Below are 14,731 nucleotides of genomic sequence, written 5' to 3'. Positions count from 1 at the left end.
AGCCATTTTGTTGTCCTAAGTTAGAAGTTAAGCTAAGCATTGCTATGTAAGTTAGCTTTTACCTAATAACATTAGCTAACTTGTTATCTATGACGATTGCTAGCTAAGTAATTAGTTAGCCTGTACTCTGTGTGTTTGTGTATGGTAGCTTTTATTTAAAAACACAAAGAGAATTTCAACAAATATCTTTCAAAAAATCTTCTAGCTTAGTGTTGGTTTTACAGCCCACAACTTTACTGTTTCAGTTTAGTCTAAGCAGTCACATCAACCTTGTTTTCCCTTAGTTCCTACTTCACTGACAGTTGTTTTAGTCAGAGATTATAACGAGTTACATTTACTACTATTTGGATACAGTCATTGCGTTACTTCACTACTTATTTATTTATTTTCCACAGTCAAGCATCCACATGACTGTTGGAACAGAATAATGGCTGAAGCTACAGCAGGGTTGTATGGCTTTTAAATGGCACCAGGAGCTAATATTTACCCCCATATCACCAAAATGGCATGATCCTTGTTGTGTGAGATTGACAGTTGAATCAGGCTCCATCCATCGAAGCATCGAATCTTCAACTATTGGGGGTCAGCCCTAATACCAACGCTTTGTCAGGGTTTCTCAAAGCGTTGGTGTTTGACCCCCTGGCATGAGACCGTGTTGGTGCAGCGGGTTTCGGTTGTGAAGTCAGTAGGCTACACCGTGCTGACACTGAGCTGACAGAGAGCAGTGTCTGTTGTGTCAGTGCTAATATGTTTTATAATAAATAGCTACACACAGTTTATCATGCTTAAAAACTCCTCCTGCTTTCTGCCTTAATGTAAATATTCAAGCTAAAAGTGTATGAGCAGTCTGCATGCAGCCTACTGAAGGCAAATCAGATTATGTAAACACAAAAAAGACAAACTACTCATGTTCATGATGATATTACTGATGTAATGTTTGAACCATAGATTATCTTCCTCAGGTAAACGTAAAGAAGTGAACACACCTGTATTTAATAGCCAATAAATTATGTAACATCACAGAATTATCTCCTAATTTGATTTATTTGCTAAATCATAATTTAATATTGCGGACAAGAAAATAATTTGTAGTTTTTAACAATCTTTACTTATTACTAACAGACTGTAATATTAATGCAATATTTAGTAATCACAACTGATGGATACACAGTGGGAATATTGTCCTGGTGTAAATGTGGAAGGTAATGTGATGATGATGTCATTTCATCACAAATAAATACAAGTGAATTTTCACTTCTTTACCTTTACCTTCTTTCATCAAATAAAAGACAAGAGGGGAAATTACCTGTTTTTATATTAAGTTGCTCGATAAGTTTTTCACTACTCAAGTAAATGTTTTAGTAAATACTTTTGTACTCTTACTCAAAGTTATTTTGATGATTACTTTTAATTCTACTTGAGTACCTGTTTTTGCAAAGTAACAGTACTTTTACTTGAGTACAGTTTTTGGCTACTCTAACCACCCCTGGTTTTAATGAAAAATCTTTAAAACCTTCTGTTTCTTAAACACTGAATATCATGTCCATGCTTCATGATGGTTAATCTAACTACAGTAACTTTGCTAACACAATGTGTGTGAACATGGAGCTAATGCTGTGTTTTTGTTAAAAAATCTCACCTTGGCCTACTTATAATTCCAAGGTACTCCTGGAGGTATACATTTCTGAACGCAATGATTTCTCTAGCTTAAACAACATGCATTCAAAGCCACCAGAGCTTACAATTACATCAAAATAAAATCCAGTATTAACACTAATGCAATCATTTCAGCTAATTTCAAAGAAGCTACGTATTTACTGTCTCTATGTGTATTTACTTGTTAAAGAGGTGGTATTATGCTTTTTGGCTTTTTCCCTTCTCCTTTATTGAGTTATATATCTTTTTTGTGCATGTAACAGGTTTGCAAAGTCCAGCCCAAAGGGAGTTCCTATCTCTCACAGAAATCACTGCTCTGAACTGCCTGAAAACAGCTCGTTTGTAGTCCAGTCTTCACTTCCTTGACTTGTGACGTCACAAAGCAAACGCGTCATAAAGCTTGCCAAGCAGCTAGTGGGTCTTGCACGCCCTCAAACCAAGCTAGTCTGAGCAGAGGCCTTTGGCTTGACTCGCCTTTGTTTGGTTTTCCATTGTAGAAATGTTGTACCTGTACCTGCTTGCAGGTACTTTTTTTCGTATCACCTCACCTCTGTCGAGGTTCCAAGCGAGCTGAGGGATACTAAAATGTAACGTGAAAACGCGACAGACTGCTGACTGGTCAGAGAGAACATTAGAATATTCACTGCATCATCATTGCGTGCTCCAGACAGAGGCCAGCAACAGAAAGTTTTATATTTTACAGTTTTCATATGGAATTTCATCACTAAATTGACTTCTGAGAAGTTTTGAGCTGAGAAATCAGCTGTGTAGATTTCCAATATTAACAGTTTTACGAGAAGTGACGGCGGAACAAAAATGTGCTTGAATATTTTCGGAGTTGAGGAGCTCCGCAAATGGCGGTGGGGGATGCCTGCGCCAACCCGCGGGAGGAGCGTGTGAGGCTGGCCAGCCACCCGCTCACAGAGCCCTCTGCAGCAAGGTTTTCATACCACTTATCTGTCTTTACATTCTGAGGAATGTTGAAACGTTTTAACTTAAGCTGTGTGGATCGCTGGTGTGTGTGTCGCATTGAACATTATGCCGCGGCAGTTGTGTGTGGCGTCGCTATCTCTGGGTACTATCTGCAATGGAAAACGGAGCAGGGCCGAGTAGAGTCGAGTCTATCGATTTGCGCTATGGTAGCATTTTTTGGCAAGGCAGCATAGATTGTCAGAACACCGGCAGCAGTTCAACGTTTACTCCTAATGTTAAGATGTGGAATAATGATGTTGTGAACTTGTGAGTAACTTATACCATCTGCTAGGTTACGGTCTCAATCTGAAGCGCCTTTGATTTGGATCACACTACCTTGTTTCTTACGACCCGCCCTTCTCTGCTTCTGATTGGCTAGTAGTCCTTACCTGGGAACTGCGAATGTGCAACTCCCAACAAAGATTTTGTACAAGTAAGATGCATCACTCTGTAGCTCAAGAGTGGCGTGTACAACACATAGGGTGAAAAGAGGAGCTGCAGCAATGTGCAGTATGAGAAAAATATGGTGTTTTTTGAAAATTAAACCATGTAAACCTGTTCTGGTACAACCCCTAAATAAGATTTTGAACCTGAAAATGAGCATAATACCACCTCTTTAACAAACTGCGAAAGTACCACATTTATTTAATGATTAATAATGAATTAATAACAGCCGAACTGCTGCAGTCTATTTAGATTTACATGTTCTATTTCGTATAGGCTTCGCCCTGTAAGGCTATCGCTATTGGGTTTACCCCTTCCGCGCGCCTGCGCGGCACTGAGAATTTTAGTCTTCGCCCACCCGAAGCGTGGGCCTCTTCTACGTCCGCACCTTGTATATATACAACGGTGAGACCCAGCCTTCGGCTCCCAAATGTCTTTTCTTCAGCACTGAGAACCAAGGTCCAGTGAGGCCTTCAACTTACAGGGCTGCGCCCATACTCATAGAATCCGGGTTACAGTACGTAACCCCCGTTCTATTTCGTACAGGGTGAGTCAACGCCTCACTGGCCCATACGGTACCACCAAGCACAACTCACCTGCCCAGAGCCATAATGAGCCACCCAGTCGCCCGCTGACTGTGGCATTGGTCTCGGCTTGCAGGCGAGCACCAGTGCCGTGCAGGCGAGTAAACCCAACAGCGATAGCCTTAGAGGGCTGCGCCTATACTCATAGAACCCAGGTTACAGTACGTAAACCCCGTTCCAAGGCCCTGGTATAGTGCATCCTTCGGTGACAAGGCTGACAGAAACAGAATGGAGCCATCATAAATTCAATGAAATACCTGAGTTTTAAGCAGAAGTATCTGCAGTGAAAACCTTATTAGACATTTTATACAAAAATGTTCTGTTCAGACTGGCATGATCTACAATATATAATACTAAGACTATTGCTAATAATGACGTGACAGGCGCATTTCATTACTTGATAGATCGGATGAAGCTGGTGAGAAAGTCCATGGACGGTATGCTGGAAGCAAACATGCTTAACCTTTCTGTACAAGTATCACTTGTTTCAAATGATGAATATCTTTGTGGAATGGAAATGCATTTCTCATGGGTAGAATAATTAAAGGATGTTGACATATTGAAAATGTGAATTTAATCATTTTCTTATTTTATTAATCAACAAAAAGGGATATATTTCCTGATGCTGCTGGCATTATATTGCTCAATCCTGGCCACCTGTAAAACTCTCACTGAAGTTTTGTCATTGAATTTTGCATACCTGCACTGATGAATTTAATAGTGACAGCCTGATTTCCCTACAGGGGTCATTAATGTTTCATCAGAAATTTTCATCGTAACTCAAAAATCTCAAATATAAAATGGTATTGCATTTGCCAACAATACATACTTTGATCTCTGTTCCAACAGTCTTCCTTTGACTGGGAATTGGTCTCTTCAGAGGATTCCTGAGCTTAAGCACTTAGTAGTTGTTAGAAGAGTAGTGAATATCCATAAATTGGCTTTGAATGAATGAAGTATTTTATTTCAACAAAGATTATTTCCATTTAGTTGTATATTATGGTCACATGTGAAAGGTGGCCATGAATCAAAGCTGTCTCTCAAATTGGCATCACTTCAACCATATTTCCTACTAACCCCTCTCTAAAACTAATTTAAATGATTCCACTGTTTCACAGAATGTGGCTTCTGATCCTTCATAAGGCATTGTTCTAGGGGAGAAAAACAATCCCTTCATTCCCTGATATGTTGAAGTCCCCAGAACATTGATATTGATTTAAAAAATGTATCTATTCTCAGTCCAAAGTCCAAACTAACCCTAGCTGACACCACAGCCATATTACCAAGTGACAGTTTTCTGTATCCTCCCTCAAGTGTCTTAAGTTTGTTCATCTGGGGTCTGAACAGCATCTTGCAATACAAACAAGACATATGACTCAGTGGATTTGGAGCCCCTCAAGTAAAGGACTTATCTGACCTAAAACTGATTTGGCACTGGTGTGTCCAGCAGTCATGATGAGGTACCTGCCCCCACTGGATGTAATGCAATAGGACAAGACTGGTAAATGGCAGGCGTGCAGCACAGAGAGAAAAGGGTCAACAATAAGCCTCAGTTTAGCTGGAAATGTACAGCGTGAGTTACAGTGATAATGAATAGAGACTGCAGCTCTGCAGCTTCTCAAGATTAAGCGGAGCTACCGTGTGTAAAACTGTGTGTTGGCTGGCTTATGTCACTGCCTTCTGGAAAGGTCACACACATTGCAGTCACAACCATCTACCCTGAATTTTACGCTGAAGGTGCTTTCAAACACTGAACACTGCGTTCTTCCTTGTTTTCAATGTAAATGTGATGATAGTTGTGCTACTGAGGTATTTTACTGGTATATTATTGTTATTATACACCTCTTCACCAGCAGTGAACAAACATCAGTTAACAAATACTGCTTTAAAGTTAAATTATCTGATCTTAGTTTAACTTGCTGCATTATAGAATAATTTTGCTTTAAGCTACAACCTACCTGAGTGATGCAATCCACATTCCATGCTTTCACAGTATTCCACTTAAAAGTAGGTAAATACAAAACTTTCATATCCCGTAAATTCTAAAATAGTCAAAATATTGATTAGGGACTCAAGGACAGTCAGAATCAGCCTTAATTTGGAAGAGACAGGCTTTTATTCCAGCTTTCCTCTGCTTCCCAGTTGATGCAGTAGGCTGTTGTTGTAGGGTAAGGGTAATTACACCCCTCCAGTTTTCTTTACCAGGAGTTTATAAGTGACCAGCCTTTATTTGTTTGTGCTGGCCATGACCCAACTAATATTTGAGACTCTTCTGTTATTTAAATACCAGCTTTTATATGATAATTTACAGTATAACAAAGGTATCCATGTTATCACAAGTTCTGAGATTATGTGAGTGACTTACTGGATTTGTTGTGCACGTCTCCCCTCGCCGAAGACATCTATTGACAGTTTTCTGAATTCTCTAATTTAATTCCATATGTTGTTGTCAAACATGAGTTACTACATGTGGAGAATGTTTTATATTCATAGATAATGACCGCTTAAACAAAGCTGCCTTTGAATATTGCCTTGATCTTGTTTTTACCCTAAGCTTGTCACTCAGTTGTTAATAAGGAGGATTTTTATCTCTGATCACAAATGCATTCTCTTTGATTTGGTTCTTCTATGATCTGGCTTCTCTCAGAAGCTTTCCATACACTTTAGCTGATTTAATGCAAAATTTACTTCAGAATTCTCATGTGTTTTCATGTAGTTTCTTGCTCACAGTTGATCTTTTAAATGTTTTAATGAAGTGTGTCCCCTCATGTGCCCACTCATGAAATGTTCCCTTCAGCGAAATGCCGACATCAACTCTTTCAGAAGAGAATAAAGAAGAGCAGAGCGCATACTGAAATGTTCTGTCAAAGGTTCACTGTTTAAATTGTTGTCTTCACTCAATTAAAATATAAGCTCAGTCCTTTTCGCAGTGGCCGGGTTCTAATCCAGTCTGTGGCTCTTTGCTGCATATGCTATCCTATCCTATCCTATCTGAAATTTAGATAAAAAAAAACAACCTGCCATTTTTCCTCATACAAGGTTGGAGTCTTTTGTATGGGGGTATTTATGTTTCAGTATTATTTGTGTGAACAGATGAGCGATCTGTGTGTAAATGTCTAATCTGTAAACACAAATACAAATGAAGATTTGTAAACTCACAAAATATTTTGCAAATACAAAACAGATCTGCAAATACACAAACAAATTCCACAAATAATAAAAATATCTGTGAATATATTTAATAGTTTACAAATAAATTAACCACATTTTTGAATATCTTCCAAACATTCTTTCAAATAGGCATTTGTCAGTCCAGTTTTAATTTACAAATTGTTGAAAAGTATTTGTGAATATCTTCCAAATATTTGTCACTTTCAAACAGGCATTTGTGAGTCCCGCCTGTATTTGTCAATCTCAGTTTTTCACACACGGAGTTTTGAAACAAACTTTCCGCCGACAGAAAAAAAATTGACTCATTCGGCTGTTTTCGGAGACCACGTGATGATGCCTGCTGACGGCCGCTGATGACGTCATTTCCACATTTCAAAGTAAAACGGCCTCCAAACTGCCTGAATGTGCATGTTGCTATCGCGAAGGACATATCAGCTGCTGTTTCAACAAAATGTGAATGCAGACTGAATTTCAAGCGTGTTGTTATGTCGGGAGAGGCAGCGATTCAAGTGAGTAAGAAATAGTATAATTATATAACAATGTATTAAGCTATGAGCACAGGGAAAGTCTGCTAGGCTAATTTCAGCAGTTTGAAAATGCCACAGGCTGTAGCTAATTTTGGCGTTTAGCAAAAAGCAAACCATGACTATGAGCCGAATGTTTGTTATAGGTTGGTGTGAACTATGTTTGATGCATGTTAGTGGACTGTACAGAATTTGCATTTAACTATTTACTTTTTTTCCTAGTATGGCCAAAAGCCGAGTAGACATTGTGGTAGTTCATGTCCTGTGGTCAACACCAGCATCAAGAAGTGGACAAAAAGAAGAAGAACAACAACGAAATTAAGAATTTACAAGTTCCTAAGATATAAATCACAGTTTAATGCAAATGATATAATAAAATCCTTTTATAATCCACCCCACGTCTTGTTCTTTCTGTGTAAATACAGAGGAAGTATGTGTGTAACGTTGTTACTGCGTAATTAGAGTAAGCCTATAGGAGACACTGTACCTAATTTAACATTAGATATGCTTGATCCCACTTCAAATAGGCCATATATGACGCACACAAACCTCACATTTTATTGGTTTAATTTAACAAGATCTTTTTTTGTAGCATCTCCATAAATTTGATGTTGAGTCACCAATGTTTTAGGATTACAAATATGTACTCCACTACAGACAGTAGGGGGCAGCAGAGCGCTTTCCTACTGCCAGTTGGGGACTGTTTTGATGACGTAGCTGTTGTAATCTTGCCATTCTGGCTAGACCGTCAAAACCAACGGCAGCAGGTTTCTGTGTTATTAATTTCTCCTGTATCACAGGTCAGTAAGTTACACAAAGCACAAAACCGATAGGCATAGTGAATCATTATCTCTTGTGTTTAAGTTGTTTTTTTGTATTCACTGTGTAGTTTGATTATAAGTTACTTATACTCTGCTATGTGGACGCCCGTTAAGAATGACAGTAACGGTAAAACAAACAAACGTTATCGTTAGCTAGCTCCCAGCTCCCTAGTCAATATAAATGCCCACCTTTAATGTTTCCAGCTCCTGTTCATTTTCTTCATTTTATATTTAAAGTGTTTTATTTGTATTTTGTTTATAAAAACATGTTTTGTGTTGGTTAAAGGTCGTCCATATCAATTTAATGCTAAAAATGTCACTATCTTGCCTGGAACGTTATAAACCGTTGAGGACAGCAACGTCTCTGTCAGTTATTACAGAACTATTGTGATAAACGGTTTATTTATCCTGTTAATATATGAAAGGTTTACATTCCTTGATAATATAGGAACAGAAAGTTTTATTTTCTCTGTTAATATGTGATAGGTTCACATACATTACATACATTACATACATATACATTACTACATCACTGTAATACTTGTGAAGATACGTTTGTTATCCACTCCAGCCAGTCTTATAAGCTGCTGCAGTGCAGGATGACTTTCTGAACTTATTCTTATTCCAAATCATACAGTAAAGGAGAATACATGCACATCCCTGCAGTGTGGCTGTCTTTCTGAAGGCGGGACAAATTAATGTTTTTATTGCTCTTATTATATTATTGTGTTGTGGTAACACATGACAATTGAGGGAAGACACCACAGTTACTTAATAGACACTGCTTCTTGAGTTGGCAGTCATCACTGAGGGCCAACCAACTCATCCTTTAATGTTTTTGGCTCAAGTGGGTAAAAGTCAGAAAACACTTGGAATTGTGGAATGGAACTGTAGAGCTGTCTATGAAGATTCTCAGTCATCCAGGTCATAGTTATCCAACGAAGGTTAAGTCAAGGGCAACAGGACTTGGTTGAAGATACTGGAAGACGTTTCGTCCCTCATCCAAAGGACTTCTTCAGTTCTGACTGACTGGCAGGGAAACTCAGCTATTTAACCTCAGTGGGGTCATTTTCCAGGGTCATCGATACTGCTGGTTCGTTAGTGTTCCTGGTGGTCGTTAGGACTACCGGTGGCCAAGACTGAACAACCATTGTTGGTATCTTCACCTGAGGCCAATAGGTTACGTTTGTTGAGTTTCCTGGGAAGAGATGAAAGGACAGCATTGTAAGTGGGGGATAAGTGGTGGCGTAGACCCCCTCCCCTGTTCAATGACGGCTTCTCGACCCGGGTGTAGATGGCTTCCTTGACGCCTCTTTCAAACCATCCATCTTCTCTGTCTAAAATGTGCACCTGGTGGTCCTCAAACGAGTGTCCTCTGTCCTTCAGATGTAAGTAGACTGCAGAGTCTTGACCTGAGGAGTTGGCCCTTCTCTGTTAAGCCATGCGTTTGTGTAGTGGTTGTTTAGTCTCCCCAATATAGAGGTCTGTGCATTCCTCACTGCATTGGACCGCATACACTAGATTGCTTTTCTTGTGTTTGGGTGTGCGGTCTTTTGGGTGTACCAGCATCTGTCTTAGTGTGCTCTTGGGTTTAAAAAACACAGGAATGTTGTGTTTGTTGAAAATCCTCCTGAGTTTCTCTGATACTCCAGACACGTATGGAATCACAATGTTGTTGCGTTTGACCTTCTTTTCCTCCTCCCCTGTAGTTTTGTTCTTCTTGGATCTTGTGGTTGTTTTCACAAAGGTCCATTTAGGGTATCCACAGGCTGTAAGTGCCCCCTTCAGGTGTTTCTGTTCCTTCTCTCTGGCTTGGGCGCTTGTTGGTATGTTTTCCGCTCTGTGGTGTAGTGTTCTCATGACCCCTAGCTTGTGCTCCAGTGGGTGGTGTGAATCGAAGAGTAGGTACTGGTCTGTGTTTGTGGGTTTTCTGTAAACAACAATCTGCAGGCTCCTGTCCTCTTCAACGTGTACAGCGCAGTCCAGGAAGGCCAAACTGTTGTTGTGATCATCTTCTCGTGTGAACTTGATATTACTGTCCACAGAGTTGATGTATTCTGTGAAGGCTTGCACTTCCTGGCTTTTAATTTTGACCCAGGTGTCGTCCACATATCTGTACCAGTGGCTCGGTGCTGTTCCTCTGAAGGAGTTGAGGGCTTTGTTCTCCACTACTTCCATGTGGATGTTTGCCACAATCGGGGATACCAGTGAGCCCATGGCACAGCCATGCTTCTGTCTGTAGAATCCTCCATTGTACTGGAAGTAGGTGGTGTTTAGACAGAGGTCGAGTAATTTACAGATCTGGTCAGGGCTGAGGCTAGTTCTGTTGTCCAGGGTGTTGTCTTGTGTTAGCCGTTTCCTAACGGTTTCTACTGCCTCTATGGTGGGGATGCAGGTGAACAAAGAAATCACGTCATAGGATACCATGGTTTCATCTGGATCCAGTTTTAGTCCTCGAACTTTGTTTACAAAGTCAATAGAGTTTTGGACGTGGTGAGGCGTGTTTCCCACCAAAGGAGCTAAGATGGTAGAAATGTGTTAGGCAATGTTTTAGGTGACCGAGTTAATGCTGTTGATAATAGGCCTGAGTGGGGCTCCTTCTTTGTGTATCTTGGGTAGTCCATAAATACATGGAATGGCTTCTCCAGGATACAAACGGTAATATTGTTCACGTGTGATGATGGTGTCCTTCTGTAACTTTTTGTGGTGGTGAAGATACCAACGATGGTCGTTCAGTCTTGGCCACCGGTAGTCCTAACGACTGTAACGACTGTCGTTACAGCAACTAGGAACACTAACGAACACACCTTTTTTTCGACCCATAGCTTACCAGTGGTCCGCTCTGACCGACGTGGGTTGGCCAGCAGCAAAGAAACCGGTTGCTAGATGTCATAAGTCACGGCTAATGTGGTGTAACGTGGACACATGGGGTCTCCCTGGTCGGCTGATCCAGGGACAGACCACATGTCCGCTACACGTTAGCTTACCGTTAGCTACCTCTTAGCTCAATGTTAGCCTGACGGTAGCATCCTTGTAGCTTAACGATCGCTTGCCTCGCCACGGCAACATAGCAACGTCGAGGCCTGCGTCACCGGAGGTTGGAACAGGGGAAGTGGAGAGCTGCTGGGGGATTCCTGCTGATCCGATAGCAACAGGTCGAGGGCTTCGTCAAGAGAGTGGGTGGACCACCACGCCACCTCATCCTTGTTGAGAATATTTCTTAGGTGTCTTAATTGATGTAACAGGGAAAGGTAAGACAGGTCTACCTTAGAGTAATATAGCTGACCCCATAAGTGTTTGACATTATTGCTTTAGGTATTTCTCACACATACTTGTCCTCGTCAAGAAGACAACAATAGACTGATTAGCTAGAGACAGTACCTCAGATGTCAGGCTAGCAGATATCAGTGTTCTCTGGGAATCTTATAAGATTGTTTCATCAAGAATGTTTACACTAACTAACTGGCTCCACAAATTAGAGTACAACTCTTGGATAGTGAGAGATTCCAATATGACGAAGCATTGGAATCTAAACATCAGATAGATTAGGTGTTCTAGGTGAAGGTGACCTAATAGAGAAACCTAGGCACTAGGGGGAAGACAGAAACATAAAAGGCACCACAAGATGTTCTCCTTCAGATTTGGTGTTGGCATTTGACGTGTTCACATGTTGTATGCTGGCACTGTGTCTCCTCAATAAACCATGCTATGTTAAGTTTACATCAGTCTCCGAAACACAGGGAGCCAAAACAGCGATGAGTGTTGCTGCACAGTGGGCCATTGAAAATCAAGGAGCATTCATTCATCAGCAGCGGTGAAATGCATCGGATACAGGGTCAACACTTGTCTCAGACCAGTAACAAAAATCATGGGTCTCTGTTATGTGCACACCTCCGACTGTCCAGGTGCTGTTTGCATTAAACTGTGATTTATATCTTAAGGACTTATAAATTCTGAATTTCTTTGTTCTTCTTCTTCTTTTTGTCCACTTCTTGACGCTGGTGTTGACCACAGGACATGAACTACCACCGATGTCTACTCAGCTTTTGGCCATACTAGGATAAAAAGTATATGGTTAAATGCAAATTCAGTACAGTCCACTAACATGCATCAAACATAGTTCACACCAACCTATAACAAACATTCGGCTCATAGTCATAGTTTGTTTTTTGCTAAACACCATCATTAGCTACAGCCTGTGGCATTTTCAAACTGCTGAAATTATGATATTTCCTTTGCAATAGCAACAAGCTGGCACATTCAGACAGTTCGGAGGCCGTTTTACTTTGAAAGGTGGAAATGATGTCATCAGCAGGCGTCAGCAGGCATCATCACGTGGTCTCTGAAAACAGCCGAATGACACGAGTCGATTTTCTTTAAAGTTGTAAATGTTAGGAAGATATTCACAAATGTGGTTCATTTATTTGTAAACTATTTAATATATTCACAGATATTTTTATTATTTGTGGAATTTGTGTATTTGCTGTTTTCTATTTGCAAAATATTTTTGTGAGTTTACAAATCTTCATTTTGTGTTTGTGCAAAGTGTTTTATATTTACAGATTACACATTTACACACAGATCCCTCATCTGTTCACACAAATAATATTGAAACATAATACATAATACTTTTGTAGCTTTTTTCTAGTTGTTCTACCTTTGCGTTCAAAAAATACAACATATAAGTGCCGACTCCTATTAGCTGATGCCAAGAAAATCCTTGCTTTCATTGAGATGTTCTCCAATTGCATCAATACAATCAAAGTGTTTTGTGTTATATTAAGGTGACAGTTTGATACAGCATTACTACCATATTTTTCTGTTACAGATGTTTCCAGCATACATCCTCAAGCCTTGTTCACACTACACGATTTACAGCCCGATTTGCCACTTGGCGAGCTCAGCGACCATCAGGCTGTGTTCAGGGGTAAATCAGCAGTCGATCGGCGGTCACCAGTTGTTATGTGTGAACTACACAACGACGCATCAAAACGGCTCCCCGACACATTTCTGACACATCGCCATGTGTTTTATTGACAAAATGAGGTTTCGAGACCAGCGTCGGGTGACAGAGTCGTTGTCAGCTTGTGCAGTGTGTGACCCCCTGTCATCAGTCATGTAGTGTGAACGCCACAATGACTTCAAGACTTCCGTCACAAGACGGCATGTTGTGTAGTGTGAACGGCACGGCCATTGGCCGACGCTGAAAGTCATGTACTCTGCAAAAGGCTTAAAAGACATGAACCTGACAATCAAACAAATCATCGAAACTCAGAGGTAAATTGACCCTTTGCTAAGCCACACCCCGAATACACAGCTGGCCAATCACAGCGCAGTATAGGACTAGCCCTAACTGAGGTCCGACACTTTCATGGATGACTCCATTGACTCATATGAAAACAGTTGTTTTCTAGCTTTTTTTGGCTGTGTTTTTCTAAAGTATGGTCCTAATGTAATGTTAGTTAGCTAACGTGAGCTAACTTCCTACTGAATGTGACGTAATAAAGCCCTACTGTTCTGCTTTTTAATGAATGTAATAATGAATAGAGGGCTACCCAGCTTTACAGGAACAGTGTTGATCCTTAATATTGTTGTCTTTTGTCTCAATTGTCGGGGAATGCGGTGGTTCACCTACAAACCTCTTAATGGTCAGGCACCATCTTATCTTAAAGAGCTCATAGTACCTTACTACCCCACCAGAGCACTGCGCTCCCAGAATGCAGGGTTACTTGTGGTTCCTAGAGTCTCCAAAAGTAGAATGGGAGCCAGAGCGTTGAGCTATCAAGCTCCTCTCCTGTGGAACCAGGTTCCAGTTTGGGTTCAGGAGGCAGACACCATCTCCACATTTAAGAGTAGGCTTAAGACTTTCCTCTTTGAAAAAGCTTATAGTTAGGGCTGGCTCAGGTGAGTCCTGAACCATCCCTTAGTTATGCTGCCATAGGCCTAGACTGCCGGGGGATTTCCCATGATCCACTGAGCTCCTCTCTCCTCTACTTTCTCTCCCTCTGTATGCAACCTCATCCCACAAATACTGGGACTTACGTTACTAACTTGACTTCTTCCCTTTCCGGTAGTCTTGTGCTTTCTCGTCCCTCTCCTCTCTCCTCCTATCACTTCCTGTAGGTGTTTCTGGCTCTGGAGCTGTGGAGTCTGGATCTGTGGCTGCGGGTCACTTGCTGTCCCTGTGTTCCTGATCACCACCCTCTGCTACAACTATTGATACTAGTCCTGTTGTTATTATTGTTATTATAATCATTAACATTACGATTATTATCGTTAACACTACTATAAATATCTGTACCATTTTTAATTTAGTCTATAACAACATCACCTTTACTGTCTGTACCTCTGTGTGGATATTGTGTAGGCTGCCTCCCTCCCCTCTCTCTCTGTTCCTCTCTTGCCCTCTCTCTCTCTCTCTCTCTCACCCCCACCCCCAACCGGTCGAGGCAGATGGCTGATCACCCTGAGCCATGGTTCTGCTCGAGGTTTCTGCCTCTTAAAAGGAAGTTTTTCCTTGCCTCTGTCGCCTAGTGCTTGCTCTTGGTGGGAACTGTTG

Source organism: Micropterus dolomieu, linkage group LG01 (assembly GCF_021292245.1).
Source record: "Micropterus dolomieu isolate WLL.071019.BEF.003 ecotype Adirondacks linkage group LG01, ASM2129224v1, whole genome shotgun sequence".
NCBI lineage: Eukaryota > Metazoa > Chordata > Actinopteri > Centrarchiformes > Centrarchidae > Micropterus > Micropterus dolomieu.
This window is presented reverse-complemented; position numbering follows the sequence as displayed.